The sequence below is a fragment of the Hoplias malabaricus genome, chromosome 4 (genome assembly GCF_029633855.1).
Source record: "Hoplias malabaricus isolate fHopMal1 chromosome 4, fHopMal1.hap1, whole genome shotgun sequence".
Taxonomy (NCBI): domain Eukaryota; kingdom Metazoa; phylum Chordata; class Actinopteri; order Characiformes; family Erythrinidae; genus Hoplias; species Hoplias malabaricus.
The window spans coordinates 4004081-4021316 of NC_089803.1; the positions used below are offsets into that span (position 1 = coordinate 4004081).

The 17236-nt window shown below is 38.7% G+C and overlaps 1 pseudogene; it reads right to left on the bottom strand.

Annotated features, from left to right (window-relative positions):
• Positions 1-550: 550 nt before the first annotated feature.
• On the bottom strand, positions 551-14461 carry LOC136693912 (zinc finger protein 850-like; annotated as a pseudogene).
• Positions 14462-17236: the final 2775 nt, after the last annotated feature.

Below are 17236 nucleotides of genomic sequence, written 5' to 3' on the forward strand. Positions count from 1 at the left end.
GGGAAATAATCTGTCTGCTACCCTTTGTATCTCAGCCTTGCTCACCATTTACATATTAGGTCCGGTGGGTTCCTCAGAAGAAGCAGCCAGTCATAACTGACCTTGGAAAATGATGGTTTACCTAACATTCCCGCTAATTCAATTCAGATTCCTCTCTGCAGGGTGCTCCCACAGACTTTATGGCTTCTACAATATCACAGTGCCTACATCATAGTCCACAGCAAATATATAGCAACATCCTATTGTCAAATAAATACCCCATGGGTATCAGCTAGCCTCAGCCTAGCAGCCACCTGAGATACCTTTTGTGCAATTACAGGTAGGAATTGTTTCTTTTCTAAAAATGTATGTTTTAATTTGCTTTAAAAAATTGTTCTTTGTCACAGATTTGGTTTTTTTTTTGTGTTTTTTTTTAACTTCATCCCATTGATTTATTTTTTCACCGTTTCATTTCTTCCTCACATTAGAAATGTTAATATTTCAATGAAGAACAAATTATATTTATTAGTTTGTCAGAGTGGGATTATTATTATTTTTTTTTGGGGGGGGGGGGTCAAACCTGCCATTATCAATAATAACCACAACTTTGGATAAGGACATACAAAGGCCAAAGTGTGTGCCTAATTATACATTTCTTCTGAAATGGAAGAGAATGAATGGAGTGTGTCCCCTTTTTTGCTGCAGTAACAGCTTCAGAAAGAAACATTACTTTTTAGGTCAAGTACAGATTTTGGAGGGTTGAGTTAAGTTTTTCAGAAAAAAAAAACACTCCAACTCCAGAGAACAAAGTTCCATTGCTCCATGGCCCAGTGCCTTAGAGATTTATACCTTTCTGACTGGAACATGGCATAGGGTATCACCTCCAGAGCATCCTATTTAATTTAATACAGATTATAGACATTGGGGCTTTTTATTCAAAATCAAGTTTGGTAAATATAAACATGTCTGACTCTTGGTTTTCTTGAATATTTTCACCAAACCCTCAAATGTGTTGACTGCGTATACATCTGAGCAGAACAGTTTAACAGCCTTGATTGGTATTCATAAACACACCCTGTGCGTCCTCCATGTTCCATTTATAGACACATTACACTGTGCTTTTATTTTATAGGAATGAAACCACCCAGCATCTCAGCCCTAAACAGAGCGGGTGGAGTAACAGCCTCTAATACACTGCAATAACACACTGTTTACAACCAATCTGTCAATTCACTCTCAGTTTAACTCTATACAGTTTGGTGGGTAGAAAAAAAACCATTGGCTCATAAGTGTCTGACCTCCATCTATTCACTGGCTCATTACCAGCACATCTGCATGAATTAGGGCATTGTTTATGTAAAAGAGACTCAGGAGAGTTAATGCACTTCAATGGTTCGACTACTTTATTTTATTTTTATAAATCATTTTTTAATCATTATAAATTAAAATGTAAATTATTAATTAATTTGCAGTAAACAATGTGTGTAGGTTTAAAAAATGGCCTAATTCCAGACCTTTGGGAAAATAATTGCTTTTGTATGTGAAATTTATTAATGATTTATTTTATTAAATTGATTTTATCGAATCTCAGTTCATTTGATCTAATAGTGTACATTGTATCTAGTCCTGTCAGGCTCAGTTTTATGTTAATGATGTGAGAATAAAATGTGTGTTTGTAAGCATTTGACTTATAGAAATAATTATTTTTTATAAATACTATAATATTCTTTTAAGATGTTACTCACGTGAGATCACATTACTTTGTAGTTCCTGAACTGAGCAGTTGTTACAGAACACAAAACAGATACAAAGAGGCACAGGATCATTCAGGTCAATGAGAGTCAGCATAAATTTTGTTTCATAGTAAAAACAAACCTCCTTAATGTTATATTGTTTTTCTTCATTGTATGTTTTAGCATAACACAAAGTTTTAAGTGTCCTATGTGGGATTCCAGGAATTAAATGACAGTGTTCCTCTTTAAAAAAATAGAAATTTAGAGGACTTTCTTAATAAAAAAAAAAAAAAAGGAACATTCTACACGCTGTAAGAAAAATGTTGCCCGTGTAAAAGTTATTTCACCATTCATGTTTAATTATGTTACATAAAAATAAAGTGTATATGTGTTTATTTCCACAAAGACCTGATTAACCTATCAACACATAAATCATGGATATTTGACCAGGGAAGTATGTATACTAATACACACCCTGTAACATGTATTTAATTAATTGAAAGAAGGGAAAATACAACTTGACAACAACCAAATACATAAACAGCATTCCTATTTAAAACAAATGTGTTTGTGTAAAATGGAGTTGGGGTTGTAGAATAGATGTATAGAAGGGTCCACTGTGGTATTTTTACATTTCTTATTGCACACACACTTCAACACATTCCCAACAGTGTGTGATCTCTGATTGATGGAAATCACTGTGAAATCATCATGAACCTGAACTTTCCCCTGTTCACGGATCTAACTGCTGTCCATTCTCTCTCTCTCTTCCTGCAGCTAGAAAAATACCATATCACAAAAATGTGTTTGATTTGTTAAAAAAAATCTTAAAAACTGTTAAGGTCCAGACACTCGTTATAAAGTTCTCCAGTAAGGGTATCACTGATGAATAAATATTAGTATATCTCTGCTAAATACTATGGTGCTTTATCTTTCAGTGTACTGATGTTCCTTGAAGCTATGTTGTGTAATGTTGATAGTTCAAATTGACAAGAAGCACACAAAAGAAAAAAAACTTTTCAGTTGTGATAAACATAAACCTGACCCTCAGAATTCCCCAACGAGCGGCAAAACAATGCGTTAACTATTTCTTAAAAGTGACATTCCTCACTATTTGCTGCTCTCCAGTTTGTTTGCACAGAAACCTATCTAATATGTCTATGAAGCCACAATGCAAGTAAATGAATAATATTAAAAAAAAACAAAGTGTCTCAGTCCGGTATGCTAGGCTTCTACTCTCTCTGCTCACTGCAAATCACTTCTCGCTCAACAGCAAAGAGAGAGGCCTCAAATGTTGAAAATCATGGAGAGAGAGATATTGCTTTACTGTTTTATTTCTGTGAAATTTTGACTTAATTTTGCTATTTCTGATTATTTAGGTTTAAACTGACTCTAAACTGATGAGAGCACTAACTTTATGAAAGTAAACACAGAGCGAAAGTGCTACAAAACTAAACAGTTCAAGTTACAGATGAGTTTCTGTAGTAATTCAGACAGTGAATTACGACCACATACAAAACAACCAGTCGCTTTTCTCTCTGAAACGTATAGTTCCATCTTAAAAGAGAGTTTCTGAATAGAAACAGAACAAGGATGTTGCCTATTCTAGGTGAATGCTCACACTCTGAGCTCTATTACAGTTTCTCTCCTGTGTGAATGCGCTGGTGTCTTTTAAGATTACTAAGCTGAGTAAAATTCCTCCCGCACTTTGAGCAGGAATACGGTTTCTCTCCGGTGTGAACGCGCTTGTGTTGTTTGAGATCACTCTGTTTATAAAAACTCTTCCCACACTCCGAACACTGATACGGCTTTTCCCCTGTGTGAATGAGTCGATGTACTCCAAGATTCCTCTTACAATTAAAACTCTTGCCACACTCTGAGCACTGATACAGTTTCTCTCCAGTGTGAATGCGACAGTGTGTTTGGAGACTGCGCAGTTGATGAAAACTCTTCCCACAGTCTGAACACTGATATGGTTTCTCTCCAGTGTGAATGTACTGGTGCCTTTGGAATCCCCCTAGTCGAGAAAAATTCATCCCACACTCTGAACAATAATACGGTTTCTCTCCTGTGTGAACACGCATGTGATCTTGGAGGCTCCTCAGTCTTATAAAAGCCACCCCACACTCAGAGCATCCATACGGTTTCTCTCCTGTGTGAATGCGCCAATGGGTTTGGAGATTCCCCATCTGACTAAAACTCTTCCCACACTCTGAACACTGATACGGTTTCTCTCCTGTGTGAACACGCATGTGTTTTTGGAGATCCCTCAGTTTATAAAAACTCTTCCCACACTCTGAACACAGATGAGGTTTCTCTCCGGTGTGAACATGCTGATGAACTTGGACATTCCTCTTATTAGTAAAACTCTTCCCACACTCTGAGCATTGATACGGTTTCTCTCCTTTGTGAATGCGCTGGTGTTCGCTGAGAGCGTCACTCTTTCGAAAAATCTTCCCACACTCAGAACAAGAATAAGGTTTCTGTCTTGAGTGAACGCGCTGGTGTCTTGTGAGAGAACTGTGACGGTTGAACCTCTTTCCACACTCTGAGCAGTCGTAGATTTCCCCATTGTTTTTATTTCTCTGTGTTTGTTTACCAGATGGATTAGTGTGAGGAATTGTTAAGGACATTTCTTGAGAAGTGGAGATTTTGCACTCTGTATCCTCACATTTAATCCCTCCTGATATTAGCATGGTCACTCTTTCCTCTTGGTGATGTTTCATGATGTTTTAGTAGAAGTGAAGGGGAACTGATTTAGACACTGGGTACAGGAGAAGATTTTCCTGTGGATGTTATTTTTCCTGGAAGAGAGAGAGAAAACAAATGTCAAATTTCATATAAAATTAAAGAGAGGAAAAAAACTCAGATTGATAGAAAACTTTTTAAACTGTGGAACTTGGTCTCAGGAACATACTTTAAACTTTTATTTTCTGTACTTCTGTACTGTTTAGCAGACTTTGGGAACTTCATTCAAGTCAAAGCAAAGAAAGCACATGAAATAACTTCTTCCTCATACTGGACTCCACGTCTCACTGCTCTGCTCTTCTGACCACACACCAGTGAGCAGCCAAACAATGGGAGATTTCTCCATTGTTTCTAGTGTTTGCAGATCAATTATAAACCTTCCACTTTACCATTAATATTAGTAATTATTTTTATTATTATATTGATTTAGTGAGTTTTTAAACTGTACTTTCCATTCGTCTGACTTGAATAACCGATTGGTGATGATGGCGTTTATCCCCCAACCCTATAAAGGTCAGATTTAGTACCTCAACCCAAATGGTAACCAAACTCATTCATGTGCACTAGTAAAGTTCAGGTCTCTGGGAAGTAGTCTTCCCTCCGCACACATCCGTGAGCCACAGCGGCCCATGACCCTGTCTCCAGTTCACAGGTTTTCCTTCCTTGCGTTTCCACTTTTGGTTGGTACTGACTAGGCCTGTTCTGATAATTACATTATTGATTTATCGGACAATATACGTGAAGGGCGGTACAGTGGCACAGCACGCAGTATCGCAGTCACACAGCTCCAGGAACCTCAAGTCCTGCTCCTGTCTGTGAGGAATGTGGCGTGTTCTCCCTGTGGGTTTCCTCCGGGTGCTCCGGTCTCCTCCCAGGGTGACTCAAAAGTGTCCGTAGGTGTGAGTGTGTGTCGCCCTCTGAAGGACTGGCGCCCCCTCCAAGGTGTGTTCCCCCTTTGCACCCAGTGATTCCTGGTAAACTCCATATCCACCATAACCCTGAACTGGATAAGGGCTACAGAAAATGAAAGAATTAATAAATGAATGAATGCTGGCATCAGTATCGCTCACTGTGTTCAGTTGAGTGTTTGTTAACATGAGAATGAGCATCACAAGTATTTTAGCCACTCACTCTCTGTGTTCTAGAGCATTTATGTCAATTTCCATCCATCCATTATCTGTAACCGCTTATCCAATTTTAGGGTCGCGGGGGGTCCAGAGCCTACCTGGAATCATCGGGCGCAAGGCGGGAATACACCCTGGAGGGGACGCCAGTCCTTCACAGGGCAACACAGACACACACACATTCACTCACACACTCACACCTACGGACACTTTCGAGTCGCCAATCCACCTGCAACGTGTGTTTTTGGACTGTGGGAGGAAACCGGAGCACCCGGAGGAAACCCACGTGGACACGGGGAGAACACACCAACTCCTCACAGACAGTCACCCGGAGCTGGAATCGAACCCACAACCTCCAGGCCCCTGGAGCTGTGTGACTGTGACACTACCTGCTGCGCCACCGTGCCGCCCTTTATGTCAATTTATTTATTTTTATTTTTACTCATCCACGGCTGAAGGGCCCTTTGGCAAGACACCTAATCCCCAAACTGCTCCCCTGGCGCAAAGGTGGTTGGTAGCCCACTGCTCTGATTGTGTGTGTTCACCACCCCTAGTGTGTGTGAAAAGTTGTTCACTAGTGTGTGTTTGTGTTTTCACTACCACAGAAGGTTTAAATGCAGAGAAGTAATTTCCTCAATGGTTTTAATAAAGGTTTTCCTTCTCCTTTATATAAAAGGTGACGTTCACAATCTTAATCAAGTAACAGGATGTTTCCTTTGTTGTTCTCCAGCTGTTTTATACTGGAAAGAGATATATGGAGTCAAAAAAGGGTCGAAAGTGCTACAAAACTTAACAACTCAAATTACAAATGATTTTCTTACAGACAAGGAGCACTTCAGACATCTACAAACAAACACACACTGTTCCATCATAGAAGGCACAAAGATTCTGGATGTAAACAAACCGGAGAGCACTGCCGTTTCCCCACAGACGTAGACGTATCCATTAATACAGTACAGTGGCTTGCAAAAGGAAATTTTTCACATTTTTCAACCACAAACTTAAATGTATTTTATTGAGATTTTAAGTGACAGACCAACACTAAGGTGTAACACTAACTGCATCATTATATTATATTGTCACAATATCAGTGGCATTAATGGTCTTAAGATTACAATAATACCATTATTTCCAGGACAATATATCAAACACACACACAAATAAATAAATGAATCAATAGCACTAGTACTGACCTCTGCACACCTGGAACGCCCACAAGACCTCAACTGTAGAGATGCTCTCACCAAAATATGACAACCACAATGTGGCTGTTATTAAAGTGACTCTTACACTCACCCTTTTCTCCTGCGCCCAACACTTCACCTGCTCCCTGCTATACCCACCACTCCCTAAACAGTGTGCACTGTAATGAGATGATGTGGTTTTAAAGTGGTTTTAGTTTTGTGGCTGATCTTTTCTCCCAGAGTCACAGCAAAGGGCTAACATTAGCCTCCTTAGCTCAGTATGGACACATTTCCTCCATTCTCCACATTCCTTTCAGAGAGAGAGCCTGTCTGTCCACGTTTCTAAGAGAGAGAGACAGTTACAGACACCTTGTAAACAGCGTGGAACAGTCGCGCACACCTTTACGTTCAGTAAAACAGGTCCTAACACCGCTCTCGTTCTGCTCCTATTTAACCAACACTCACCGCTCCGAGAACAGCCCCCCTGCTCTACAATTGGCTGGAGCTTCAGATCACCAGCTCTCTGATTGGCCAGCAGCAGCTGTCATTGTTCTTGTTACCACACCCAGCTCTCCTTGTGTAGCGCTCCCACAGCACCCGCTCCCTGAGATACGATTGGGTGAAACTGAACACGCATAGGTAATTGGCCAGAAAGTTTGTCTAGGGATCTGGTTACCTTTGAAACCGCCAATCAACTCACAGCTACGTGTTCCGCAGGGGCTGTTGACGAGTCAATAAAATCACTGTACATTTGTAGGATCTGCACAAGAGCCAATGATATTCCAGTCGGCTATTGTTTAATTGATGACTCCTGTCCTTTATAGTCATTTTTTCCGGTTTCAAAATGTTTTTAACATGAAGACTTATAGGTAGAACAGATTGTGGTAATACAAAATTAAAGAGCAAGAAAATAATAATACAATTAAATTCTAAATTAAAATCTAATGAAATAAGTAAATAAATAATTGTAAGCACCTCCGCTATGTCAAAAACTGCCCTATTCATTACATAGTGCAATGTTTTGCGTTTTTCCGCCCTTGAAAACAATTTTCAGTGTACTCACACAATCCCACAATGCACTGTAAAATGTAGTGTGCAAATCATGTGACTGAGCAGATCTCAGATTATCCATAATTAAAGATTATTTTAAATATCAAAAAATGGTGCCTTTATATATATATATATATATATATATATATATATATACACATACCCAGCAGATATCAGGTTACCCCTATCCACTGCGATGTTTAGTAAAAAACCCACATGAGGTATCTCATTATGTTTGAGATACTAAGTCAATATATTGAGATAGTATTCTATCTCTGAATATGATTTAATATCTCAAAATAATGAGGTGGTATTTTAAAATAATGACACTATAAAATAAATAAGATAAGAAACAAGAAACATAAACTCTTAAATAAATGAGTATATCAATATATTGACTTACTTCAAAATAGTGAGATAGCATCTTTCATATTAATGACAAAAACAGTGCCACCACGGTAAAGTAAAATCATAAGTTATTTTGGCCAGCGATAGAAGTGTCAGAGAGGTCTGATGAGTGCATTTTGGTGATTTTTGAGGATTGTTTTACCATATTTCTGCTTTTTGATTTCTATTTAAATTAGAATAATTTAAAGCATTGCACAATGTAATAAACTTAAACTTCAACCTTTATACACCACACAAATCACACACAAAAACACAAACTACTAATGTATTATACAGGCTTTTAGATTTTACTTGTTGGCTGTTTGGGTCTTATGTCATATTTCAAGAATTTCACAGGGAAGTAGGCATTTGTAACTAATTTGTATTTAATTAATTTAAAGAAAGAAGGAGGGGAAAAAAAACCTTGACTGTAACCATAAACAGCATTCTTCATCCATGGGTCCTACTAAGAATCATTGGGCGCAAGGCAGGAACACACCCTGGGGGGGGGCGCCAGTCCTTCACAGGACGACGGGGCTCTGCTTTTCAAAGACAAAAGCATTGGGAGGCTCAAACGAGCTTTTATTTCTTTTGGCATCTTTTAAATTGGAGTGGTATGTTTGAGTAATAAGCTACTCCGACTCCTTTTTGTAGGCTGGTTAATTACTTCATTCATTTAACTTCTAAAAGTCATATATTACTCCCTATGAGTTGAATTAATAAACATTATAAAATAAAATCCACAGGAATTCTCTAAGAAGTACATGAGGCTATGGTAATCTTCTAAATCTACCAACAATTCTGAAAATATGAACACTGCAGCAAAAAGAAATTCAAAAAGTCAAAGGTATCAGGTAGGAGATGCTGGAATATCTCAGGTCTTTTCTCACCTTTTGGTTGTCACACAAAGCTCAAAAAGAAGCTCCGGCTCAGTGTGCTAGTTACATGATTTAAAGAAAATTCACACTAAACATTACACTAAATATAGGCTTACATCTTTATATTCCATCCTTGGAAAATACTTTTCAAGTTTGGTCCAAGTCCAATTAAGAATATCCTTCAAACAAGCTTAAAATCATCAGATTTATCTGCAACCAAGAAATTCAACAGCTTGTTGAACTGACAGTTGATGTTACCAAATGTTTACCTTCATGCTGAATACCAACTTTCCCACAAGGAGGGCTCCAAATCACTAAACGTCACAAATGCAGGTTTAAAATGTGCAATATCCAAGCAGATGCGTCAATAGCAAACAAAGGATACAAACCAACACAAATTATAGAAGTCCAGGGACTGTGCTCAGGGGACTCACTGTTTGGATGTAGAATTTAGCCATCACTTGTCAATGTGAAAGCAGTGCAGCAATGGCACAAGAGAGCACAGTTCATGGGAGCGAACAAGCACTCCTCACCAACAAAGAGAGAGAGCACTGTTTACTGTCACAGAAGTGATTTAAACAGATATTCCCCTCGGCCAGGAGGGTGGAGAACCGAGTCTCCTATGGGTCCAGAGAACAGGAATAAGCATCAATGAGTGAGTCATGGCGTGCCTAGAGGCAATGAACTCAGGCTCTCCCTCTTTGCAGTAGTCAGCGTTTTATTCGGATTTACCGCTCCACCTTAAATTGTGCTGATGAACACTGTGTTTTAAGACTGATAAAGGTAAATGTAAATAAATAAATGAGAAATGTAAATAAAGCATATCTGGAAATAAATTTTATTTAGAGGAGTTTTTAAGGTGGAATTTTTCTGATCAGTTAGAGAAGCGAAAGCAGCTTTTCCCTGTGGCCATCACCCCACATCAGTGGGGAGGGGAGTCACTGAACTGGGAGAGCACTTCAATGGGAATAACCATATTAACCGAGTCCTGTTGAAGTCTTTCCGCAGAATTTAGTGTTCTCCATATCGAATAAGTCAGTCCAGAACTAATTCTTCTCTTGTCTCACTCCTTTTTTTGGAAGATCCCATTTTCTCAGGGGAGGAACATATGAATTATGATGTCCTGAATATTTGGTAGTGGAATCCACCCTCTTGCTCAGGGAAAGTTTTGTGGGCAGGGCTGTCTCGTTGGGGAGAGCAAGACAAACATGGGGAGGTCTCCAGAGGATGAGGCTATCTGTCGTCCAGAGGGTGAAAACAAGGCCTTGTGAACAGCAAAACAGAGGTGTATGTGGCTTGTTTTTCTGCTCCTGCTGCCTTAACTTCACAACTCCTGTTCATTGAAATTTTATTTTATGTAAATGTGCACCTTTCAAGAAAATGTAGTATTTTGAAAGAAACATCACATTTAATTAATTAATAGTAATTAACTAATATTTAGGCAACTTTAGCTCTTCTTAATACATTTATGAATCTTTAAATCCATGTCTGAAGATACTCCCACATACTACTTTGCATTTTTATTGCTTTTCTTCTAGGAGCATGCAATGATTTTGGTGATTGCAGTGTCTCTCTCCCTCACCCCCTCCGTACTTATGGTTTTTGCCTTGTCTTGTATTGCATTGTATTGTACTGTAGGGACAGTTTTGTATTTTCTTAGCCATATCGTTTGCACTTTAATGTGTGTGCACTGTTTTATGTTGCACTAGCTTTGCACTAGTTGGACTTTAATGTTGTGTATTGTTTTATGTAGCACCTTGGTCCTGGAGGAACGCTATTTCGTTTCACTGTGTACTGTAAACACTGTATACTGCTGAAATGACAATAAACTTCTTGAACTTGATACTTCTGTCTAGCAAAACATTTCTCATAATCTGAATACCTATACACTTATTCTCCTTTGTGAACATGGTGGTGTTTTTTAAATGAACTAATCCGAATAAAACTTTTCCCACACTCTGAGCACTGATACGGTTTCTCTCCTGTGTGAATGCGCTGGTGATCTTGAAGACTTCTCAGTCTCGTAAAATTCACTCCACACTCTGAACAGTAATACGGTTTCTCTCCTGTGTGAATCCGCCGGTGTATTTGGAGATGACTCTGTTGACTGAAATTTTTCCCACACTCTGAACACTCATACGGTTTCTCTCCGGTGTGAATGCGCAGGTGTGCTTGGAGATGATTCTGATGATTGAAACTCTTCCCACACTCTGAACAGAGATACGGTTTCTCTCCTGTGTGAAGACGCTGGTGTGTTTGCAGACTACTCCGTAAAGTAAAGGTTTGCCCACAGTCTGAACAAGAATACGGTTTCTCTCCTGTGTGAATTCGGCGGTGTGTTTGAAGGTTACTGTGTTGACTAAAACTCTTCCCACACTCTGAACAGGTATATGGCTTCTCTCCGGTGTGAATGCGCAGGTGTGCTTGGAGATGACTCCGATGATTGAAACTCTTCCCACACTCTGAACAGAGATACGGTTTCTCTCCTGTGTGAAGACGCCGGTGTGTTTGGAGATGATTCTGATGATTGAAACTCTTCCCACACTCTGAACAGAGATACGGTTTCTCTCCTGTGTGAAGACGCTGGTGTGTTTGCAGACTACTCCGTAAAGTAAAGGTTTGCCCACAGTCTGAACAAGAATAAGGTTTCTCTCCTGTGTGAATTCGGCGGTGTGTTTGAAGGTTACTGCGTTGACTAAAACTCTTCCCACACTCTGAACAGGTATATGGCTTCTCTCCGGTGTGAATGTGCTGGTGTTTTCTGAGATTACTCTTTCCATTAAAACTCTTTCCACAATCTGGGCAATCATACGTTTTCCCTTTGTCTGTATTTCTCAGTGTTTGTCTGCCAGATGTATTAGTTCGGAAAGTAGTCAATGATGTTTCCTGAGAATGGGAACGTCCACATTCTGTATCCTCACATTTAATCTCTCCAGATTTCAGCATTGTTTATTCCTTTTCAAGATTTTTCTTTTTGTATTGATGGATGTATTACTGCCTTGGGGACTAGGGGAAGGAAAAGACTTGGCACAGCGTTGTTTTTCTTTCCTGGAGGAGAAGAAAGCCAAAGGGAAAAAAAACTCAATGTCAAATTCAACAAAAGCTTTTGAGTGGCAAAGGTAATCGATTAGGTGGCAAATCTGAATTACTGAGTTGGACAGTACACTCATAAAAATCCCAGCTCTCAAGCCAAAGAGGACTGTTATGATCATGAAATTTTAGCAAATTACCTGCCATACAAGAAAATATACACTTTGGCCACAATATTCCATTTAAAACTAAACAAAAGCATACTTTTTTATACTGCAGTGTTGCATGAAAATATGTGCCCCACCACATTTCTTCTATTTTTGCATATTTGTCGCACTCAAAATTTGAACTAAAAAATTGATTTTGACATTATTGGCTGTAACAACTGTAATCAAACACTTTTGTTCATTAAAGACATTTATTCAAACAGTAAACAAGTCTTGTGAATGTATAACATGGGGCTGAAGGAGTGACTGGACCCAGAAATGGCAAAACGTCATGTGTGGCGTGACATTTAACAAGAAGATACCAGCGCTTTTGCCCACAGCCCTCAGCCTGTAGAGAAAGTACATTACTTTTCCTGAAGTATTAGGTTTTCGTGATGTATTGTTTCGGCATTAAGATATTTAGGCAGGTACTGTATCGAAAGTCATAATTTTGATATTGTGACAACACTAGTGGAGAGGGGCTGAGGATATTTCCTGAGAAGTGGAGCTTCTGCACACTTTGTCCTCATATTTAATCTATTTCAAAAAATTTAAAAATTTTTATTGTGATATTATTTGTGTTAAGGTTTCTTGATGTATCTGTTGAAGTAAAGCAGAACTGTGTCAGACACTAAAAACAGGAGAAGACTTTCAAAGAGATGTTATTCATTTCTGGAAAAAGAAAAAAAATGGTGAAAGTATAGTACAAGTGTTGAATTCGTGTTCAAACATGAATGAGACTCTACATTGGGCTCAGTCTCAGCTCACAATCCAACAATGATTCTTCCAACTTAATGTCACCTCAGACATGATTTCTGAAAATTAAAATTAACACAGATACATCAACAGATGCGGTAGTATCCTCTTGTCTCATCTAAGTTAAGTGTGGCGCTAAAATCTAACATCAGACTAAAATCTAAAATCACACAGCGATCTGTAGCCATGATTGCAAGTTTCTAGACCAGCCTCACAATGACATCTGAACTCACTCAAGGCAAATTATGATTGGTCCATGTGAAATGTAGTATGATGTAGTGTAGTGTTGCCAGTCTCCCAAACAAGACACAGTAACAGTAAAACAAAACAACAACAAAAAACAGTGAAAATAACTCAAACTCTGCACCTATCTTTAAGGACTGAAATTAATTAGAAGCAGGACAGCAGTAATGATTTCATTATTATTTTTTCAGTATTAATTTTAAAAAGTATAGACCCTGAAGACGGCGTAAATGCAGCAGTCTACGCTAAACACCAGAATCATTAACAGTAATTTAAACTTTGTTCAAGAAACTAAATCTGGATTCATATTTCCAATCATAATTTTGGAGATTATTAAAGTATATTTAATATCCATTTAAGTATATTAAGTTTTTAAGATAGTGGCTTATTATTCTGGGAAACATTTAACAGCTGAAATACATTTACATTTATACAGAGACCAACAGTGGTTTCGTACTCCAACCTTAACAACAATAAGAGGTACATACTATCTGCACACAGTGCTTTTTTAAGCCTGGGCAAAACAGTGCTGAATGGTGTTTAAACCCATAGTTTCATGTCAGACATGCATCCAAAAGTACTGCTACTGTACATACATAACTCTGAACATTACAAACGCCCAGAGTCACAGCTAAGAGCTAACATTAGCCTCCTGAGCTCAGTGTGGACACAGCTCCCACATTTCCTCCATTCTCCACCTTCCTTTCAGAGAGAGAACCTGTCTGTCCCTGTTTCAGAGAGAGAGAGAGAGAGAGAGTATAAACAGTGTAGTTCAGAGTAGTTCACCATTCTCCACCCAACTCTAAACATTACCATCTCCCAGAGTCACAGCTAAGAGCTAACACTAGCCTCCTGAGCTCAGTGTGGACACAGCTCCCACATTTCCCCCATTCTCCACCTTCCTTTCAGAGAGAGAACCTGTCTGTCCCTGTTTCTGAGAGAGAGAGAGAACCTGTCTGTCCTTGTTTCAGAGTGAGAGAGAGACAGTTACAGACACAGTGTAAACAGTGTGGATCAGTTACCTCTAGCACAAACAAGTCCTGTTTCACGAAGCTCTCCGGTTCCTGTTGAATCAACACTCCGAGCTCAGAGAACAGCCCCCTGCGCTACGATTGGCTGGCGCTTCATCTCAACAGCTCTCTGATTGGCCAGTAGCAGTTGTGCTATTGTCCTTGTTACCAGAGCAACCGGCTTCAGTATGGCGTTATATTGGGGTCAAAAGATTTGTTCACTTGGGGGGAAAAAAACTGAAGCTGAAAGTTCATATCTTGAGAGTGAACTTTGAAAAATATGATGTATTCAAAATTAAAATAAGTGTAGGATGATTTTTTTTTTCAATTTAAATAGAATTTTGATTAAATTATTACTTTTTTAAATAAATAATTTATTTTCATTTTTCATTTTCCTATATATTTTGATATTTGAAGTCTTATATTTTTCAGTTGTAGAGTTTATATTTTCAGATTCAGATCTTTGTTTGGTCACAGATCTTATTTTCAGATGCGTTTTTTTTTTTTTTTTTAACTTTTGGATCCTTGTTATTCAGTTTCAGAGCTTTGGCCCTGATCTAGTCTGGGAGGAGGGACATCAGCGGAGAGGTGAGCTCTTTTAGACAACATTTGGCACCCAGAGCTATATACTCTGTTAAAGTGTGTAGTTTCACAGCCACTTTAGTTCCCCATCACTTTGCTGGTGATGGCGTCTGCTCCATCAAGACAAGCTGCAGCGAGCCAGTAACAAATCTGTTACTAAGCTCCTTACTCCCCAGGTTCTTAGTCTGATGTTGCGTTCCACCTTAAATCGTACTTTACATTAAACTGTGCCTGTGTTTACGTTGCATCAGGACAAGCTGTTGGCTCCATGTGCAGATAAGTAATGTCAACAGTGGTGAAATTAACTTCTTTCACCCCCAGCTCCTTAATTACATTTCCCATTCCACCTTAAATGTTACTGCAGTGCTTTCTGTGTTTTAACATTGAGAAAAGCTCATGTAAACTGTGTGAAAAATATCAAAATATATAGGAAAGTGAAAAATGAAAATAAATTATTTGTTCAAGAAAATAAAATAATTGAATCAAAATTCTATTTAAATAAAAAAAAAAATCATCCTACACTTATTTTAACTTTGAATACATTGTTGTATTTTTCAAAGTTCAATCTCAAGATTTGAACTTTCAGTTTCAGATTTTTTTCAAATGAACATAACGTTTGACCCTAATATAACTCCATACTTCAGGGGTCAATGAAATCACAAAGAGCCAATCAAATCACAGTACCGTGCACTGCTTCTTAGCGGACCCAGGTAGCAAGAAAATATCGGGTCCACCATGGCACCATTCAGATTTCCATCCCGTGTTAAGACGCTCGTATTTTCTGCCCTGATGTATGTATTCTTTTTCATTTGTCATCTTCCCAGAGCCGAGTCTGATGTCTTCTGTTTGGCTGCAGTATGTGGCGCTTCAACTACAAAAGGGGGTGAAATGATGGCAGAAAGAGGGGGCTGTTCCAGTAGACGCATTTTTGCCATCAGTCCTCCCACTGACCAGACCAACCCTACCTACCCATCTGTGTAGAACTCCGCTGTTTTAGCTGTAACTTGTGTATATGTTCCCTGAGAAAATTATTAATAGTAAGTTGTTGTTGTTTTTTTTTTTGGATGCCCTTTTCTCCTGTTTTTGGTGTATGGAGACAGGGTAGTTATTGTAATCTTGTTTTTGGAATAGGTACGCGAGTTATTTTTTTTTAAGTCGTGTTGGAATTTAGTTTTGTCTCAACCCTGGAATTATTACTTTCTTCTCTACCACCACTGAATAGCTGATGTAAATTGTCATCAGAAAATCAGTTTTATTAATTATGATTATATCAAAAGAGTGAAAAATAAATAAATAACATTTTGCCATGTAAATTCATCTATCCTTCACTACCCCTCCTTCCATTGTTATCATCCAGCGTCTGACAGTAGGAGGGCAGAAGCGTTCTTCACATGCACAACTCGCAGCCTCACTTCCTTATATGGACGATGACTGAATCCATTAATTCTCCTTAAACCGAGAAACAAAGTGCATGCTTGTTAAGAACACTGACTAATGATATCTGATCACTCCAAGCTACATACACACCATACTGGCAGCACAGAACAAGCCATGAACAAAAGAATACACACCACCAGTTAACAGTCATCGGGTCCACATATAGCCCAATGCAATCCAGCCAGCCAACACACAAATTGGCCCTAACTGCCAACAATCAGGTGAACTATTTGAACTATTGAACACCAATTTTTGTATCATCGTCCAAATTATAAATGAAAACAAACCAGAATATATATATATATATTGTAAAGTAATGGTCATTTAGTTTATTCAGTCTACATTTTTAGAAAGATGTCCATGTCACTGTGTGACAAAATGTTAATATCGTAATAAATATGGAGATCGATCAAGATAGAAAAAAACTTATCATGATTACATTTTTGGCCATATCGCCCAGCTCTATGAGAGGCTAGCAAATGGCCCATAAAACTATGAGGCACTGATCTAGAGTCCTTAGCCCTTTAGCACCATTCATACGTTTGGCACCAACCCTTGATATCTGAAGACATCCCATGCCAATAACACTGTCAGCAGACAAGCAGAAATGTTTCTTTGTCCTCATCAGGGCAAAAGACCCACTCTCCAGAAAGAACGGGAGCGAAAAAGCATAGGAAAGCACTGGGGCTGAGTTCAAAGCATCAAAACTTTGTTCACACAAAAGGACTCCAAAGTGAGGCCAAGATGTTATTAATTTCTCACTTACATTTTGTACCAGCCAACAACTTACGCAAAGGGCCTGCCATTTGGGCAAAGCCCTTCACAAAATACCTATAATAGCTTAAAAATGAACAGAGCTCAGTCCCATGACAAAGCCATTGAGCTTCAT